Source organism: Tiliqua scincoides, chromosome 2 (assembly GCF_035046505.1).
Source record: "Tiliqua scincoides isolate rTilSci1 chromosome 2, rTilSci1.hap2, whole genome shotgun sequence".
Lineage (NCBI taxonomy): Eukaryota > Metazoa > Chordata > Lepidosauria > Squamata > Scincidae > Tiliqua > Tiliqua scincoides.
Window position 1 is genome coordinate 199,655,404 of NC_089822.1, and position 19,166 is coordinate 199,674,569.

The 19,166-nt window shown below is 44.0% G+C and overlaps 1 protein-coding gene across 4 annotated transcripts in view; it reads left to right on the forward strand.

The window, feature by feature from the left end:
• The first annotated feature begins 3,730 nt into the window (after positions 1-3,730).
• Positions 3,731-19,166, forward strand: part of HRH2 (histamine receptor H2) — a 44,030-nt gene continuing 28,594 nt past the window's right edge. For 2 of the 4 annotated variants that reach the window (XR_010793739.1, XR_010793738.1), the window contains exon 1: positions 3,731-3,872. The gene's annotated coding sequence lies outside the window, so the exon portion shown is untranslated. The remainder of the gene's footprint in view (positions 3,873-19,166) is intronic. The other 2 variants (XR_010793740.1, XM_066614452.1) reach the window with 1 other exon arrangement.

Sequence of the window (19,166 nt, forward strand, 5' to 3'; positions counted from 1 at the left end):
TTGGTGTTTGTTTTTTTAATATGGTCTTATTATTTCTAACTTCTTCACAAAATTGCCTGCAGTCTTTTTCAAACTGGCTGACATTATTAGGACCTGATACGGGGCAGAGCTGGCACCTGGATTTGTAGCACAGTGTGCCTATCTTGGTAACGTGGTCTGTTTTTACTGATAAAGAGCAATTTCAGATTAAGGGACTGTTGATAAACCAGAACAGGCCTAACACCCGAAGTTCATGAGAGGACATGTCATTCTCAAGTATGGGATGCAGGTCACTGAGGGTGTGTCGGAGTGGTCTCTGTTGGGAAATGTCAGTGACTACAAGTGGTGTTCTATCACTTTCCCTTCTGGGTCTGTCTTGTAACATGTTGTTCCTGGGTAGTTCTCTGACCTTGTAAATCTGTGCTGTTGTTTTCTCACTTTGCTGGGTGTGTATTGTAGTTCTAGTGAGACTTCAGCGTGAAACAGCTAAATTAAATGAATGAGATTAAACAAAACTGCTGTTTGTCATTTTTGATGAAACAGATTAACCTCTGGATTTCCTCTGGAAATCTTAATCAGAATACTGAGCTATCTTATTTTCCCCATATTTTGCAAGTCATTTATCTTAGCATTTCAATTCAAACATAAGTTTCACAATACAGTATTGCTACATTAAACCCATTTTTAATGGCAGGAGGTCTGGTCTAGAGGGCAGGAGGTCTGGTCTAGAGGGTTGAGCCTCCATTTGCCTGAAGATAACATCCGAAGGTCACCAGTTCGAGTCCACTGGCACCATGCGACCTTGAAGCAGCTGACAAGCTGAGCCGAGTTATTCCATCTGCTCTGAGCATGGGAGGATGGAGGCCAGAATGTGTGACCAGATCAAGAAAGAAACATCTGAATGTTGTGGTTTCTTGAAAGATAGAAACTTCTTTCAAATTGTAAAAATCCCTATGGGGATTTAAAAATTGCCTGCCTATGTAAACCGCCTTGAATAAAGTCTAAGGAGAAATCTGAGGACCAAGAAAGAAAGGTGGTATAGAAATACCTGTATTATTATTATTATTATTATTATTATTATTATTATTATTATTATTATTATTATTATTATTATTATTGCCCAGCCCACAGGTGTGCACGTGAGGTCCCTGTTGCGTATATGCAACATTGGGCACAAATGGCTTTTAAAAAAAAGTTCACAGTACACCACGTAACCGCTTCTTAAAATACATTTGAATGAAAGTTTGATGGTAGAAACCAGGTCTAAGCGAACTATAATTAACCGCACAGGGAGAATCATTTCACGTTCAGAACAGGGTGCAAGGCTTTGCAGTAACCCAGCCACAAACCAAACAGCATATCGGTCTCTTTCACAGTTACATGGAAGTCAGAGTTTCCTGTCACACTCCTTTTACTGTAACAGCAGAGCACATGAACTCTGGGTGGTGGCCTGACAATTCTAGATGATCTTTATTAATTTCAGTGATTCATCCAGGAACTAAAGGACAGTGAAGCTTTTTTGTCTCCATGAAGACATCCTAGCTGAGCTGCAGTTGAAAACAAGAAGCTAGCATGGCACGTGCTAGCCTGGCTTTAGCCTGACTTCAGCAGTTTTTCCACCTTCCCTAATGGGTTTTTTTTTTCTCCCTAGAATGCCAGACTAGTAAAAACCCACATAAACCCAATGCTACGCCCTGGAACTCACTTTTAATCATTTTCTTGTATATGTTTGCCTTGGTTTTTCAGAGGGATCAAAGGAGATAATTGTGTCAGGTGTCATTTGTCGTGCAACAGTGTACTTGCTAAAATTCCCCTTTGGGAAAAAAAAAGTCAAAGCATCTTGCAGCACCTTAAAAACTAACAAATGTATCTCCCAATCCTATCTAAAACGCCCTGCCAGCAGGACATGCATTCCATTGGCAATAGTGCCAGGGCAAACTCAGGCAGAAGTGCCAGGATCCAGCAAGATATTATTGTGCTTGCCAACACTGGAATGAAAGCACAATGAGGCTGCCAGCACAATTGCTGATGCTCACATGTATGGACTGGCAGTAGGTTCACTGTCTGACGGCACCAGGTGAGGCACATGGTGCGAGGGACAGGAGAGGGAGAGGAAGGAATGGAAATATTTCTGGGGGGAGGGAGACAGAATGGGGGAAGGGCGTGGGATTTGCAGCACTCAGCTGCAGCAGCATTTTATCCCCTTCCCTCTCCCTTACTTTACTTTCCAGCAAAGTAGCTGGCACAGAACCAAGGAGACCCATAGGGGAAGTGCAGGCTTTCCCCAAGGTTAGGGAATGAAAGTTCCCTTGCCTTGAGGAGACTTCTGAGACTGCCCCCCTACCATCTGATGCAGTGGGCATCTCCTTGGCATGTGTAAATTGATGGGAGTGGATTTGGTTGCGATTTGGGCCTCAGACTGACACATTTCATTACTCCACATTTCTCTGTAATGAATAAAAGCAAAAGAGCTCCCCTTTCCTTTGTATCAGATCAGTTTCCACTCTTTTTTTCTTTTTTCCCTTTCTTTGAAACGCCAACTGCCTTGGGCAGAGGAAGAGGAGGAGGAGGTGGAGGAGAAGATAAAGAAATTGTATAATGATTTTAATATTTTTTATCATCGTATTTTGATAACTTAATCAGTATGTGCTGCCGAGGGGACCTCTTCAGAAGCTAAAAGGTAGGATAAAAAAAATCTCCAGAATAAATAAATAATAAACAAGCACGCAAAGAAGCAAAAAAAAAAAAAAAAAAGAAGGAAAAAATAAAATGGTGCAGTTACTACTTGTAACATAAGGGGATGCATCCCATAAGCTAGGATGCATCCCACTTGTGGGTTTCAGCTCAGCAGCTGAAGATCAGTGTCCTAGCAGACCTAATTGCAATCCATAAGCAAATGTTAACCGTGCATGAATTGAGATTAAATAAAATGTGCCTATGAGCCAGAGCTCTCCAGCTAAGGTGGTCACCCTACAGAAAGGATGGGATGGGCATGAGTGACTAGATCAAACTTTGCATTCTTCTGCAGAGTATGTTTTAGCTCATTTTTACTGAATCGTCAGGAGACATTCTGCGGACTCCCTTATCTGTGGCACTCCTTGTCAGAAGTGTAAATGGAGGGAGTTCCAAACTACCCTCGCAAGACACCTCTGTTTATGCAACATGTGTCAAAGGAGCAGATGTCTTTCAAAACATATGTCTACAGACCAAAACAAGAAGTGATACGGGATCCTGTGTCTAGAACTCCCTGTTTTTGCCTCTTTCGTTTTCTAAAAGCAGCTGGGGAGAGCTGATTTGGCTGGAACTGGCTGATTTGGCACAAAGAGAGGGAGATCCTTCAACTTAAACCACCACCACCAGAAGCTTCTGTTACCCACCTTGATGGAAATCTACAGGCACAATAGTTTTATATGGGTTCTGGCAATGAATGGACTTGCCTTTGGGGAAGCAAGCCAAAGCAGACAGCTTCATGTTATTTCCAGCTGCACATGTTAAACCAAAGTTTGCAGAATACTGTGATGCTGGTGAGGTTGCTACAGTAGAACTCAAGACATGATTTGCTGCCTGTATGCCTGGTCCCTTGGGGCACTGCTCTCTTTATGCATGTTGAGCATGCTGGGCTGTAATGCACCCTTGATAATTCTGATCCTGCCCACTCACATTACAATCAGTCAACACACTGGCTGCTTTGATATGTGCAGGGAAGTGGGAGGGGAGGAGGGAAAGAGAAGGGGAGGGAGCTACCACTCTCCTTGTAACAGCCCTGAGAATTCTCTTCGGTGCCTTTAGACATTCAGCAGCATGCTAACAGAGGGACAAAACTTAAACAGATGCTCACAGATCAGGATGGATGTTACTGAACGTGGCTCCGCTTCATTCTCTTCTGTCAACAGGTAATGCTTTTGCTCTTCTTCATGCCTGATGAATGCTGTTTTATGTGGATGGGAAGCAAGAAGGATTGGTATCCACTTCCATGACTTCTTGTACGTGACCCTTCAAGGAGGAGTTGGGGCACAGACATGTGTGGGCATACTGAAGCAGATCCGTCAAAGAATAGTTGCTCTCTCATAAGGCACAGGTATCATTCACCTACTCAGATGGTGATCTTGTTGGCAAAGCAGAATATCTCAGATAAAAAGTTGCAGAGGGGATTTCTTCATTCAGCAATCAGTAATATGAACATAAAGAAGAAATCCAGGTTAGCTACTTTCTTTTAGTTGTTAAAATAGCATGCATGATTCCAGAAGCCAGTGCCTCTCTTACAGCCAGTGCTGCACTGTGATCCTCAGGTTGCTAGCACCTTTCAGAAATCCAAGGGATTACTATTAAACACTCACTCACAGGTGTTTCTTAATGCACATCTGTGGGTGGGTGTTGAATAGTAACCTCTCGGAGTCCTGAAAGATGCTTTGGGAGCTAGCAATCTGAGAATCTTCTTGTGGGACCCAAATGTGTAACAGTGCTTGCCGCAAGTTTTATCACCTTGGTTCCCACGAGCAAGTATAAGGTAAGGAAATGTGTTAATATCCTGTATCATAACTTGAGGGACTTTAAGGTGGTGATCCCAACCGTGTATGTTACCAAAGTAGCAGGAAATGACAGGAACCCGGAGGGTGCTTTCAAATAGGCACCTGACCTTGAAAAGCAGGGGTAGTGTGAAATGGGACAGGCCAGCACCTAAAATCCTGAATCACAGGGCCAGTGATACAGATAGTAGAACATTTTGGAGTTGGTAATTCAGAGCACACAGAAAAACCATGTACTGTACAAATGTTCCACCGCAACCATGAGACCTAAAAGCCTGTTTTGTCTCTGTTTTTTTTAAAAAATGCTCATTATTCCACCCCGGGTCTAATTTTATCTTTGGGGGAACCAAAAGTTGTGAGGAAGCATCTGCAAAACTCACCAGCAATTTGGATCAGGGCCATAACCCAGTGGTAGATCACCTTTTTTTAAATACAGAAAATCCTAGGTTTGGTCCCTCCCTAGTATGTCCATGTAAGGCTGAGAAATACCTGTTTGAAACCTTGCAGAGCTGATGCTAAGTAGTGTATTGGCTGATGGCCTGACTTGGTACAAGTCCTCTTCTATATAACCAAATGAACACAATGGGATATAATTGAGAGGCATCTTATGCTCATTCTAGCACTTCATAATTTCCTATCATCTTCTTCAGAAAGAACATTATGCTACTAACTACATCCTGAATAGGTAGCCTTTTCTCAGTACTCTTCTCGTGGGGGGGGGGGCGCTGTGAGATACAGGAAGCTGGACTAGACCTTGCAGAGCTGATGCTAAGTAGTGTATTGGCTGATGGCCTGACTTGGTACAAGGCCTCTTCTATACAACCAAATGAACACAATGGGATATAATTGAGAGGCATCTTATGCTCATTCTAGCACTTCATAATTTCCTATCATCTTCTTCAGAAAGAACATTATGCTACTAACTACATCCTGAATAGGTAGCCTTTTCTCAGTACTCTTCTCGTGGGGGGGGGGGGCTGCCATGAGATACAGGAAGCTGGACTAGATAGGCCTATGGCCTGATCCAATTGGGCTGTTCTTATGTTCTTATGATGTCACAAGATTCCTTAAAAAAGGTTGCTGCCACTCTTGTATGCACCTGAGATATGCAGTCATTCTTGCAACCCCCTATTCTTTAGACTCTGTCATTTCTTATTACCACCTTTTGCTTTGTTATCGTTATATATTTGTTCCATAAGGAGCCAAAAGGTGTGGAGCAGGAGGCGATTTACTTAGGGAATGTGGGATAATGGCAGTAATAGAAATAAGAAATGTGATGCTGGAGGTCTCAAGGACTAGGGGTGGGTGGCTGGCAGGCAATCAGCAGTGACTCCCAATAACATAACAGTAGAAAGTAGAATAACAAGGTCAAAAACTTCTCTGCCATGGCTGGCCTTGTTCTCATTTCTCAGCTTCATGGCCCAACCCTATGCGGACTTTACACCACCGGAATGCTCATTCTAGCAGTGCAAGGCCCTTAATGGCTGTTGCAAAAGGTGACAAACCATTTGGCACAGCATGGCCACCGCAACAAGCGCCAAGTGGTCAGGTCTGCATGCCAGCAAACTGGGGATGCCTGCCAGTGCCAGAAAGTTCACTGTTCGTGGGGTATAGTATATAACTGGTTCCACACCTTGAGCCACCATTTTGTACCTTGCTCTGCTCTCTGCTCACTCTTTTGCACCTCCATTTGGTGGACTTCAGGGGTCTCAAAAATATAAAGTACAGTCTGCAAGCCTGAAGTCTGTCCACCTCTGGTCTACAACACAGAGGAAAAATTATTTCAGCTGAGAATGCAGAGCAGCAGGTCTCTGTCTTTTATATATATATAAACAAAATTAACATTAAAAATAAAAAAGTCATAGCATTATGCATAACAGACAGCAAGCCAAAAGCCACCATAGATGATGAAACACAGACTAATTTTTAAATAACAAACATACCTAACCCTTATGTCTATTGTATACCCATTTATATAACAGTTGTAATAACACATTCACATTCCTCATTTCTTTCTTGCACTAAACTAAATTAAGAGAGACATTATCTCCAGTGAGGCTAAGACCCAAATCCTAACCAACTTTCCAGCACTGGCATAGAGGTGCCAACGGGATGTGTGCTGCATCCTGCAGTTGGGTGGCACTCACAGAATCATCCTCAAAGTAAGGGAAAGTTTGTTCCCTTACTTCGGAGCTGCATTGCCCTTATGTTGGTGCTAGAAAGTGGGTTAGGATTGCGCCCTAAGTCATTTTTTCATAATTGTAATAATTGTCAAAACACATGTGGTTAACTGACTCTACCACTTCTCTAACCCTCTATTTTTATATGTTTATTTTTCTATAACATTTCCTAATGCAATACTTTCCTAATACTATTTGGAATAATTTACCTATCAATATTTCCTAATACTACATTTAATACTAATACTTTATTAGTACACTTTTAGAGTGCAATCCAAGGATTGCGCTGGGTGAGCCAGTACTGTTGCAAACGTGTGCTGGCCTCCATGCCGATGCAGAGAGGTAAGTTTGTACCAGCCTCCCTAGGCCAGCATGGGGGTTTAGGGAGGGCAGAACTGGGGTGTTTCAGGGCAGGGGGAGGGCGGATGGTGGGCGTGCCCATGGACGGGCTGGACCTTGGAGGGGGGGGTAGTGTCAGGATCTGGCACTTAGGCTGGATCTTAACTTCCCTTCCAGGTAGTCCAGCCTAGCTCTTGGCTATTTGTATCTGTGCCACCTGTTTAGGTGGTGCAGATCCAAGTAGCCCCATGTGGGCCACTGCCATGTGACAGGGGGTAAGGGGAAGTGATTCCCCCTTGCCCTGGGTTGAGCCACAGTCAGCCCCAATCCTGCGCTGCATTCAGCACAGGCCAGCCAGCCCGCCTGTTCCAGTGAGGTTAGGATTGGGCTATAACAACAACAACAATTTCCCAATATTTATAAGCATTTGCTTGCTTGTAAAAAATATGGAAAACCTTCAAAATCCTACAGAAATATTACTGAGTATCCTATAGCATCTGAAGTCCAATTCCATAATCACCAATGCTTCACCTTCTTTTTCAATAGTACAATTCATTCATCGGAATGTGCCTAAACAATGTATTGTGACTTCCACCAGAAATATCCCATTTCAATCAGATATTTCCATATGTGGCCTCCCTTTATATGTAGCTACCTCTTATAATTTGCTTCCAGCTCCTGTTGATTGTTCCGAGCTGAAATCCTTCTGCTTGGCACAGCTACAGCACAGAATGACTACAGAACCGATATGTAATCTTGCTTGGAAGCTGAGGACAAACACAGTCTCTAGGAGAAGATATGAGAGAGCGTTAAATACTGAGTTGTAGATATATGGAGAAACAGAACAATGACATAACTGACCCCATCAAACATTTAGGGCACAATCTTATCCATGTCTACTCAAAAGTAAGTTCTATTGTGTTCAATAGGGCTTACTCCCAGGAAAGTGTTGATAAGATTGCAGCCTTAGGGCCCAATCCTATTCAACTTTCCAGCACCAATGTAGCTACAATGCAGCCCCCAAGGTAAGAGAACAAATGTACCCATACCTTGAGGAGACCTCTATGAAGTGCTCCCCCCACCACAGGATGCAGCACACGCCTCATTGGCAAGGCTACGCCAGGGCTGGGAAGTTGGATAGGATCGGGCCCTAAGTCTATCTCTACAGAAACATCCTGAAATGACCACAAGTCCAATCAGACCAAACCTGTTCAAAGAGAAAATTAAAATGGTTTCTCCTCAGATGGCCAGTATATATAGACTACAACACTGTTTTGTTACTTAATGCCCTAAGACTAAGGAACTCTAGCAATGCCCATTTTTAACTCTATCTTCACCTGCGTATATTATTACACCAAATGAGAATCAGTTGCTGATGAAGGAAAAAAGTCAGCTCCAGGTACCTGCAAACAAATGTTTATTTCTGCTTGCATTCACATTTTGAGGTCAATTCACACAACATTTTACTTGTACACATATACAGAGCAAGGTGTGTGATGTAGCCCTAATCTGCACCAAACGGCAAGCAGGCCATGTGCTGATACACAACCGTGTTCAAGACTATAGGTATATGAAGGGGATCTATAATGGTGTGGAGGTCCTTCCGTGCCCCACTGTTGCTGATTTCAGAAGTATAAATTGTCGTTTGCAACCACTCATATTGCTTCCTACTCTGAAACAGTAGTAGCAAAGGGGGGGGGCAGAGACATAACCTGTTTGTAACCACTTTGAATGCAGCTGGCCAGCGTAAAGGACCTGCAGGTGTGCCATCTTCATTCCCACATGGTTCTGAAATGGTTGCAAGAAGTCTTGAAAGCATTCCTCCCAATTGGTGCTAAATGTTTGAAAAGCACTGCGCTCCCAGTATGGTTCAATAGAATCGTTAAGAGAGCTAGAAGACTGATATCTCTTGTTGATAACCCTGATTTTCTTTGTAAAGAACCAAAAAAAGAATTTGTGATTAGACAGGTCAGCAGCAGGGAATGAACACACCGCTGTAAGAAGTGGCTGCTTTAAGGGGAAGATGGAGCTAATTAGGTAGAGTTAGCGCATTCGACTGCTAGGGAAAGAGGAAACTACACCAGGAAATTGCAGCTGTAACCTCTGTGCACACAGTTTCCTGTCTAACACCTGTAAATTGTTTCTTCACAGCTGTGATGTTAATACCTTCACGTGGGTGTGTTTGAGAACACTTATAGCACCTTGGCCTCTTGGAAGAAGGCTTAGGTTGTTATTCTCCAGTGAGCAAACCTGGGCACAAAACACACATTTTTTACTTTGGTTGATGTCAATGTATTTTGATATTGGGAGAAAGAAATTCATTTCACTTCAAAACGGCATCTTTCTCTTAAGGAAACATTCACATGGTTAGGATCATGGCCAAATCAACATGGGACTATATGAGGCCAAATCCATACCATTTAAAGTTACCATGTCACAAGATGGCAACACAGTAGTAGACTGGACCAAGCTGGTTACGCAAGGATATGTCTGCAGCCCAAATGTTATTCATTTGATACGTACAGTAGTTAGAGCTAATATAATACAAACAATCATTCTAGCCTTTATGGATATATCCTGGGTAACTTGAGCTTGTTGCTCATGCAGGTTTTGGAAGCAAAGCTTCCAAGAGTGATTTGGCAGTGGCTTAGGAAATATTGGATAAGTTGTTATGTAGCTGCATGGTGAAGTCATCAAGCAACTACTTCGCCAAGAGTCCAAGACATCCTAGATATACTCAACTCATATCTCTGCCTCACCAAAGTGATTGTGTTGGGTTAACTGGTCTTTGCTATCAACTCCAAAGCCAAAAAGGAGTAAGCCTCAAATTGAACCATGCCCCCTCCCCACCTCTGCAGCTACAAGTGCCTCTGAGTATCACCCGAACACATTTCATATAGTGGGTCTAATACCATTCATGACACCTGCTGAGGGCCAGATATGTTGTCATTAAGCAGGAAGTGATATCACTAAGCAAATGATGGCCAGAAATAAGCAGTTTGTTCTTACATAGAGACTTATTAGCTGCAAATAACAGAAGATAAAATATGCAAATCTTGATTATATTTTCAGAAGCTCAGCTCAGCTCAGAAGCTGAGAGGTGCTCTTCAAAGTGACACCTCAGCAGAAGTGGTGTTGCTGAAGGGACTGCTGTGTGATATTTAGGCTTTCCCAGCACCTCAGCAATGTCTCCCTTTCTCACCCCTCTCTTGGTCTTACCCCTGTAGTATTCCTTGCCTTCTGGTAGTATTCCTACCCAGTGGCGTTACTAGGGTTCGCGTCACCCAGTGCAGGACGACAGCACATCACCTCCATGCAGTGGGCGGGGCAACACTCCAGGTGGTGGGCGTGGTGATCTACCATCACCCCACCCCCACTGGTTTTTTGGTTGTACTTTTTGATAGAATAAAGATATTTCAACACAGTTGTTTCATCGCATTCTGTATGAAATTACACATTGATTGATATATAACATGATGGTATTATTTTTGCAAACTGTGATTTTAGTGATTTTGGTCACTAGTGGTGTCACCTTCCCCCAGGGTGTCAACTTACTAACACCTTAGTGGAGCAGTTCTCAAACTTTTAGCACTGGGACCCATTTTGTAGAATGATAATCTGTCCAGGACCCATCATAAAGCAAATTAAAATAAATAATTATAAATAAATTAAAGTAAAATAAATAAATAAGGGAAAGCCAGCCCTGTTCCATGAAGTGAATTTTCTCTGTAGCCTGCCTGCAATAACACCCCCCCCCAAAATAATCAGATTTTCACCCCTACCCAGTACCCAGTTCAATTTAAGTTCTTGTATTTCATGCATATCACTATCAGGACCCACCTGGCTTTACAAGTCTGAGAGCCCAATCCTATGCCTGTCTACTCAGAAATAAGTCCCATTATAATCAGTGGGGCTTACTCCCAGGAAAGCGTGGATAGGATTGCAACCTGAAACAGAAAAAAATTTCACCTTACCCTGTCTAGCCTCTGTTTCATTCTTTTTAGGGGGGAGGGGGCTGGCTTCTGGAGCATTTGTTGAGCTCCAGTTGCATCAAATCAGGGCCATTCTGTGGCCTCACATTTCCCTTTGCCTGACCAGGAGCCAAGGCACGTTTGCTTACTCGCAAGTAAATGTGACCACGTGGCTTAGTTTCGCTTTCCATAGGCCTCAAAACATTCACCAGCTTGGAGGGAGGGACCTCCTTCTTGGGTGTTTTTGGGGGGCTACATTCATTGGGTCAGGACCATTCTAGTGTTGTTGGATTCCTCACAGCCTGCCCTTTCAGATGGACTAAGGCAAGTTTGCCTACACACGTGAAAACATGTGATACGGCTCAGTTTCACTTTCCATTGGACTCCATGCATTTTTTGTTTTCTGGTTTTTTTGCCAATAACTTTTGATAAAAAGGAGATATTTCACTCTCTTTTTTTGCATTGCATTCAGCTGGAAATTCCACATCTAACGGTATATAACATGATGGTATTACTCCTAGCCACCATGATTTTAGCATGTCACCTTCCCAGTGCATGTCACCCCCCCTTACACGTCACCTGGTGTGGTCCGCACCCCCCGCACCCTCCTAGTGACACCACTGTTCCTACCCCTTACCCCTGTAGCATTCCTTGCCCTTTAAGACCTCCTTCCATCTTTCCCTCTGCCTTGAATAGCAGGCCTACTCAAAGGGCAGTGCTGCAGCAGCACAATTATCACAGACCAGATGGATAAAAGTCTTCCAGGAGGCCACATCCAACCCACAGGCATTATGTTTGACATGCCTGATCTAGGCTGTGTAGCATCTGGTGGCTGTGCAAAACAGTAATGAAGATTATTAAATACAATTTGTCTTTCCCCTGTAATCTTACCAGTGAAGAGAAGACAAAGCAGATAAGAAATGCTGCCAACCGTGTATGAATGCCAGATTCTTTCAGATATGGATGCTGACATAAGAGCATAAGAACATAAGAACAGCCCCACTGGATCAGGCCATAGGCCCATCTAGTCCAGCTTCCTGTATCTCACAGCGGCCCACCAAATGCCCCAGGGAGCACACCAGATAACAAGAGACTTGCATCCTGGTGCCCTCCCTTGCATCTGGCATTCTGACATAACCCATTTCTAAAATCAGGAGGTTGCACAAACACATCATGGCTTGTACCCCGTAATGGATTTTTCCTCCAGAAACTTGTCCAATCCCCTTTTAAAGGCATCCAGGCCAGATGCCGTCACCACATCCTGCGGCAAGGAGTTCCACAGACCGACCACACGCTGAGTAAAGAAATATTTTCTTTTGTCTATCCTAACCCTCCCAACACTCAATTTTAGTGGATGTTCCCTGGTTCTGGTGTTATGTGAGAGTGTAAAGAGCATCTCTCTATCCACTCTGTCCATCCCCTGCATAATTTGAGCAACACTAACATTTCCGTTCTTCCACAGAACTGCATAAGTCACAAGCTGCCTTATGCTAAGTCACACCAGTGTTCTTTCTAGCACTGTATTTTCTGTACAGATTGCAAACAGCTGTCCAGAGTTCCAGACAAAGGTCTGGCATAGCATTCTGAGTAAAATCCTTTCCAAAAAGACTACAAAGGATTGAATCTGGAACTTTGTTCATGAGGGTGTTCTGCTGTTCTGCCATCACCCCTCCTTGAACAAGGCCTTCTTCCCCCAAATCAGTAAGACTGGGCTGTTCATATGTTATGCTGCATCTGAGTATAGAGTGTGTCTATACCTGGATATATGTACATTTCCATGTGAGTGATTGTGCCTGGGATCATTTTTAAACATCAAAAATCTTTCCAGAAATTGTACCTGCATTGAATTGAAAATGTGAATGACTCTATCCAGGTACAATCTAACAAAAATTATACCTAAGTACACAAATGTACTCAGACACAGTTTAACATGTGAACAGCTCCCAATCTACACAGAGTGAGTTATAAACTAAGCGAGTTATAAACTGAGTTGAGAGACATGTGGATTCTTCTACTTCAGACAGTGGGTGGAAGTCTTATTTCAGAATTTTCCCTATTAAAAAAAAATACACTACTTCACTGCATTTGGTAAACAGGCAGATTGAAAGAAAGGTCTTGCACATTCCTCTCCCTAATTTACTGGTTTTGCTGTATAAAAGGTATTTGTTTGTTTTTGCATGAGGAAAGATTAAAAAATATGACCCATATACACATCTATAATCTGAAGAAGTACATTTTAGAATTCTACCACCTCAGCTTGCTATCCTTTCCTGTGTCATGTAGATGGGATCTACAAATGGTGTGAAAAACATACCTTTTTCTTAAAGCTTAGTGCTGCAGTTTTCAAACTCCCAGGGAGTTTGAAAGCCACAGTAAGTTATTGCAGGGGCGGGGAGAAGGCAGCGGCGCGATCCCCAGGATTGCACTGCTCAGGGGAGCTCAGGGGGCTTGGGTACACTTACCCAAGCCTCCTGCAGCCTTCTGGGGGTGCGAGGAGTCCTGCACGGCTATCCGCAGGGCTCCCTGATGCTTCACAAGTGAAAGTGGAGCGATTGCGCTCCACTTCCGGTTTAGCAGAAGCCCCTGCAGCCCCCCCTGAGCGATGCGATCCTGGGGATCATGCCGCTGCCTCCTCCCTGCCTCCTGGCTACCCCCACCCCTTAAGGGGAAACAGGCCAAGGCCCACAGGCTGGGGTGTCACAATGCCCCAGTCTGAAAAGCCCTGGCTTAATGTCTAGCTTTCAAAGGAAGAAAACATTCCATTTTAATGTCTGTGAGGAAGAAAGCAACTTCTCATCTGTCTTTCCAGCATGACTTACGACTTTGATGATGTCTCCTTTCAGAGGAAAAACAATCCTAGCCTTTTTTGACTCCTCATCATTGAAGGACAGGTGGTGCAATCTCAGAGGCCACTTGATGCAGATGCCACCTCAGGCACTGGAGCTTAAAAAGAAGCCCTTTACTGGCTCCTTGCAAAGTTTTCTCAAATCCAGAATTGTGAGACTTCCAGTTTTATTAACATGGAACATATGAATGAAGAAGCGCCTTCGTTTGTGCAGTCCCTGTTAAGACATTTCTGCCCAACGTTGCATATAAGCAACAGGGACCGTATGTGTATACATGTGGGCTGGGCAAAAATGGATTTAATAAAATCAGATATCCTAAACTTCTGGGTCTGAGAAAACTTCCCAAGGAGCACAGGAAGGAAGTGGATGATTGACTTCTCACTTGATTGGCTTTGTCGTACCCCTGCCCAGAAGGGCAGCGCCAGTTCGGTAGACAGGGTGGATTCTGTCCAGTGCCGCTGAGGCCGAATAAGCAGACACTGAAAGGTGGAAGGCTTTGAAGGTTCTTTATTGTTCAACAGACATGTCTGTGACCTTTGAGAGTTTGCACACTCAGATTCAAAGGCAATGTCAAAAGGGTGGGACCCTCCTTTTATACATTTCAGTTGTCATTCAAAACACAGTCCCCCAAAAGGGTGTTAACCTTCCCTGGTAACGGTCCACTGACCTTCTCATGCCCTCGCTCCCCCAACCTTCTTCACTGTCCTCCTCATGGCTTTTGCCCCCCCCCACCTTCCAACAGGGAAGTAGCCTGGTTTCGGTCTTTCTGTGCAAACATGTTTTGCTATTTTTGTTTTTAGCTATGATGATGCTATTGTCTGGTTTCTGGTTTTGTCAGCAGGGATTTTTACTGGCATTAGGCACCTTTGGTTAACTTGTCAGCAAAAAGGAAGGGGGTCTGTTAATTATAGAATTTGCAAGGCAGTTAGTCTGGAGCATCTCTAAGTTCATACTTGGCCTGTCTTTATTCTGCACCCCCTCCCTCTGTCCTGTGTTGATGGCTGTTACAGGTTACTTTGAGAGGAAAGAAGGGGGTCCAAGACAGGTAATTCGGTAACAGCTTCTTGCATCCATGGTATACTGGAGGAAGATGGTCACAGACTTGGGGTGAAATGCACCCTAATCTGCTGCTCTTGTTGCTATGATGCAAGCTGCATTAAGTGATTTCATGGTTGTACTGGCAGTCAACTGCTAGTCTCTGAAGATGCCCATGCATTCAAGAGTTCTCATAGCATTCGGCTCACCATGCTGAAATTTTAGGGTAGCCGTTCACCATTCTCTCAAACTTCCTCATAAGAGAAATCCCTAGAGATAAAGGAACAAGAAAAGAGTTTTCGTTCCAAAGTGATTACTCATAGCCTAGTCAGAATTTAGTTAGAATTTCCTGTAATTTGCCTCAGGATGACTCAATTCCAAAGAGTATCTGAAGTCTGAATAACTGTAAGCAACTCCTGGGCTTCTCCATTTCTTTTTCCCACTGGAGCTCCTTGCACAGCTCAGAGGGCACTTCTGAAATTTCCATGAGCATTGGGGAAGAAATGGTGATGATAGGGAGCTGATTTCAGAAATGGGTCTTAGATGTTTACCAGAGATGGAAAATCCAATATTGTGCAAGCCAATATTGTGCAAGTACAGTTTGGCTGTACTTGTCGTAAGAGGCGACTAAACAGCCACCGGGTAGATGGGACTCGTCAGCCTGGGAAGGCAGCTCATCTGAGAGAAGGAAAACTCTGATCCCAAACCTCCATTGCCTTGTGGCTACATCCAGTTATGGAAAAGGCTTCAGGAGTCAACCTCGAGGCAAAATCCGGAGCCGGAGTCCCTGAGGCAGTTCATGGCTGAACACAGTCACGTTCTGGCAACTCCTGCGACGCCGCTGGAACCAACCGTATTGGCCTCTGCCTTTCCATTGGACCATTTCAGCAACATGGAGAGGGGGGATTTGCTGCATGGGTAACAGCCTATCCTCCATACCTACTTTACCCAGGCTTCGCGCACTGGAGAGGACACTCTGTTCCAGAACCACCATTCAGAGCGTGACACCATAGTCTTCTGAGACTGAAGGATGCCAACATAGCAAGCCAAAATTTAACAGAGAATCCCTAATGCGTTTTAAGCCTTATGAATTTTGATGAATTCATATGAACTCATTATTAACTCTTGATTAATTTTCATCAAGAGACTTATCCTTATCTCTAGGCATGTGGATTTTGCTGAGAGCCCTTGCTACATTTTGGATTTTACTTCTTTTGTTGTGCTTGACCTGTTGGTACTAGATTCCTACATGACTTGGGGGCTCCAGAAACTAAGCCGCATGTGTGAAATCTTTCTACATGGACTTGTGGATTCCCAAACAGGTTCACACTGTAGGGACTAAATTTTTTAAAAAAAATGTTTATACTAACATTGCAGTGACCAGAGCTGACATACAAAATCCATTCCAAAAAATATGGTGATGTTTAGGCCCAAAACGGTTTCCTCCGTTAAGAAAGTACCTTAAGAACCTCAAAGCATCCTCTGTTCTTTGAAAGGTCTATGGTTTAACAAAGGGGTGTCCAACTTGTTTCATACAGAGGACCAAAATTAGAATTCATGGTTCCTGCTGAGGGCCGGAAGTGACATCATTAATCAGATGATGGCCAGAAATAAGTGCTTTGTTTTCACATAGAAATTCATTAGCTGCAAATGACAGAAGAGAAAATATATTTTCAAGATAGGAGAGAGAGCCCAATTATCAAGCTGGGGGAGCCCAATTATAATGGGGGGTGAATAAATTGCTTCTGGGGGCCACATTAGGACCATGGGCCTTATATTTGACACCCCTGGCTTAACATAGAAGGAGAAGGTCTCTTGGGTATGTAGAATCTAGCCTTCATAAGTAATAACTAGGACAGTGAAATATACTGACTTCACAGTTCTGGTGTAATAGACTCCAGAATAGACCACATTCTGCACTTCTCATTTTTGTTAAAACAAACAACCAATGCCAAAAATCCCCAAAAAACCAACACTTTTTTGTTTTTATTTATTATTTAATGAGAGGGCTTCATCGGTAAGGACTGTGGCTGCTGCTTCTGTCACTATACCACTTTAGAGCCCAATCCTGTGCTCTGCGGCACGGCTTTGTGCCACCGAGCACTGTCGCAAACGTGCCATAAGGCGCATTTGCGAGGCTCTCTGCCGGGCTCCCGCCTGTGCTAGCCCAATGCCAGCCAGTGCTGGGCTAGTGCAGGGCGATCGCCCAGCTTCCGCGGCTCGGCGGTCTCACGGAGTGAGGTGCACAGTAGGCAGGGGCAGGGACAGGGGCGGAGAGGAGGCGTTCAGGGGAGGGGGGAGGCCAGTGGGGAGCAAAGAGAGGATGGGGGAGGTGTGACATGGAGGCGTGATGCGGGGAGGGGGGTGGGCTGGAGGCCTGCCAGGGGGAGGGAGGGAGGTGGGTCCGCGGAGCTCCGCTCCGCAGGATCCAAGGCACTCGCGCAGGGCTCCACACCCTACATGAGCGCCTTTACCTTACCACTGACCTTTTGGTCAGCGGTAAAGTGAGTAGCCCCATTGTGGGGCTGCTTCCCTTACCCAGGAGAATGGGGCGAAAGTCCCCTTCTCCTGAGGCGCCTCCTGCGGTAGCCCTGGGCACGCAGGATCCAGCGGCAGCCGTTCTTGGTGCTGCCGAGTCTGGGCACCCTAGGCAGCTCAGGATTGGACTGTTAATCATCTGCCTAGTACAAAATGATTACAATTTATAATTCTAATTCTAATTTATAATTATAATGTAAATTTTGAATAAAAATATGTAGCTTTGCTTTCTGCACTTCAAATTCTGGAGAACACCAAAAACCGCAAAAAAAAATAAATCATTTTCTCCCACCTCTATTTATATGTAAGTAATAAACAGTTGGACAAGGATATTTCCCTCTGATACACATTTTTGCTGGGATAGTAGAGTTTGCCTTTTAAAAACAAGACTGCAGTCCTTTCCCAAAACTGTTCCAGTGGTACATTCAAAACTGTGGTACATTCAAAATACCTGGCATCAGTGTACGTCTTTATCCTTCCCCTTTGCCCTGGCTTGCTGCACTGTACAATGAGTCTGCATTTTCCTTTTTCACCCCTCTATACGTCATGGCATCTTTGTATGCTTGGGTTAAAGGGGCTGTTCTATTTACATCAGCTCCTGGTTCTTTGTTCTCATTTTCAGTAGTCAGCAAAACCCCTTTGACTTCATTGGTGTTAATCCTACCCCATGTGTTCCCAAGCTTCTGAAATTGTTTAGGAAGAATGAGATGTATTTAGGCATAGCAGAAAAGGGGGGGGGGAATTAAAACTTAGTTCTTAGAGGAACATTCAAAAAGAGAGAATGAATTTTTCCCCTCTTGCACACCCTTTCTGCCTTACTGAAACACAACATCATTGCTCAGGCATAGAAAAGAGGTTTCTCCCAGGCCGAACATGAAAAGGAAACATCTTATCATGGTCATTGTTACATCCCCCCCTTTTAAAGCTTTATATTTTGAAATATTTTAACACAAAAATCAAAACAGAGTGACTGTTATTAAGAAACAAAACTTGTGCCCAGAATTATTCCAGAAATAGAGATGAGACACTTTTATTTGAGTTAAACTTGCACTACAGTTTTACTAACTGTATAACAGGTACCAACTAGCCAGTTTCCTACTTGACTCTACCAGGGAACCAGCTCTTCCTGTACTGCAACTTGGACAGGTAGATTGGTGCTATACAGCTGCAAATTGAGCTGTTCACAGTGGGCATATGACTTTGAAGCCACCACAAAACCCACCCTGGATTGGGTGGCCCACACAAGGCAGTGCACAGCTGGCACAGCCTGCTTCATCATTATTGGATACAATGACAGCCCCCCCCCCCATATTTGAAGCTACCTTGTATCAAGTCAGACTATTGATTTATCAAGTTCAGTATTATTTCTGTTGACTGGCAGCAGGTTCTGCACTTCCTAGATCGGGATAAACCCTGCATTTTCACCTAGATCTGGCTGGTACATCAATTCTACAGGGAAGCTCCTGGGAGAGCTTGCTGCTCAAGCCCCTGCCTCTGTTTGTTGATGCCTGCTTTCTTCTCCAGGGTCCCTGCAGCTATTTTGCTCTGCCCTTGTTCCAGTCTTGGCTGTCCACCTGCCCAGAGCCTCAGCCTTGTGCTTCCTGAGGCCCTTCTCACACAGGCTATGGACAGCAACCACACTTAAGTTGTTCCTAAAAGAGTGAACAGTAGCTTTGTGCAAGAGAAGGGATTTTATTAGTGAAATGATGCAGGGAAAAAGGTCAGCCCCACCTCTAGTGTCATGGTCCTGAT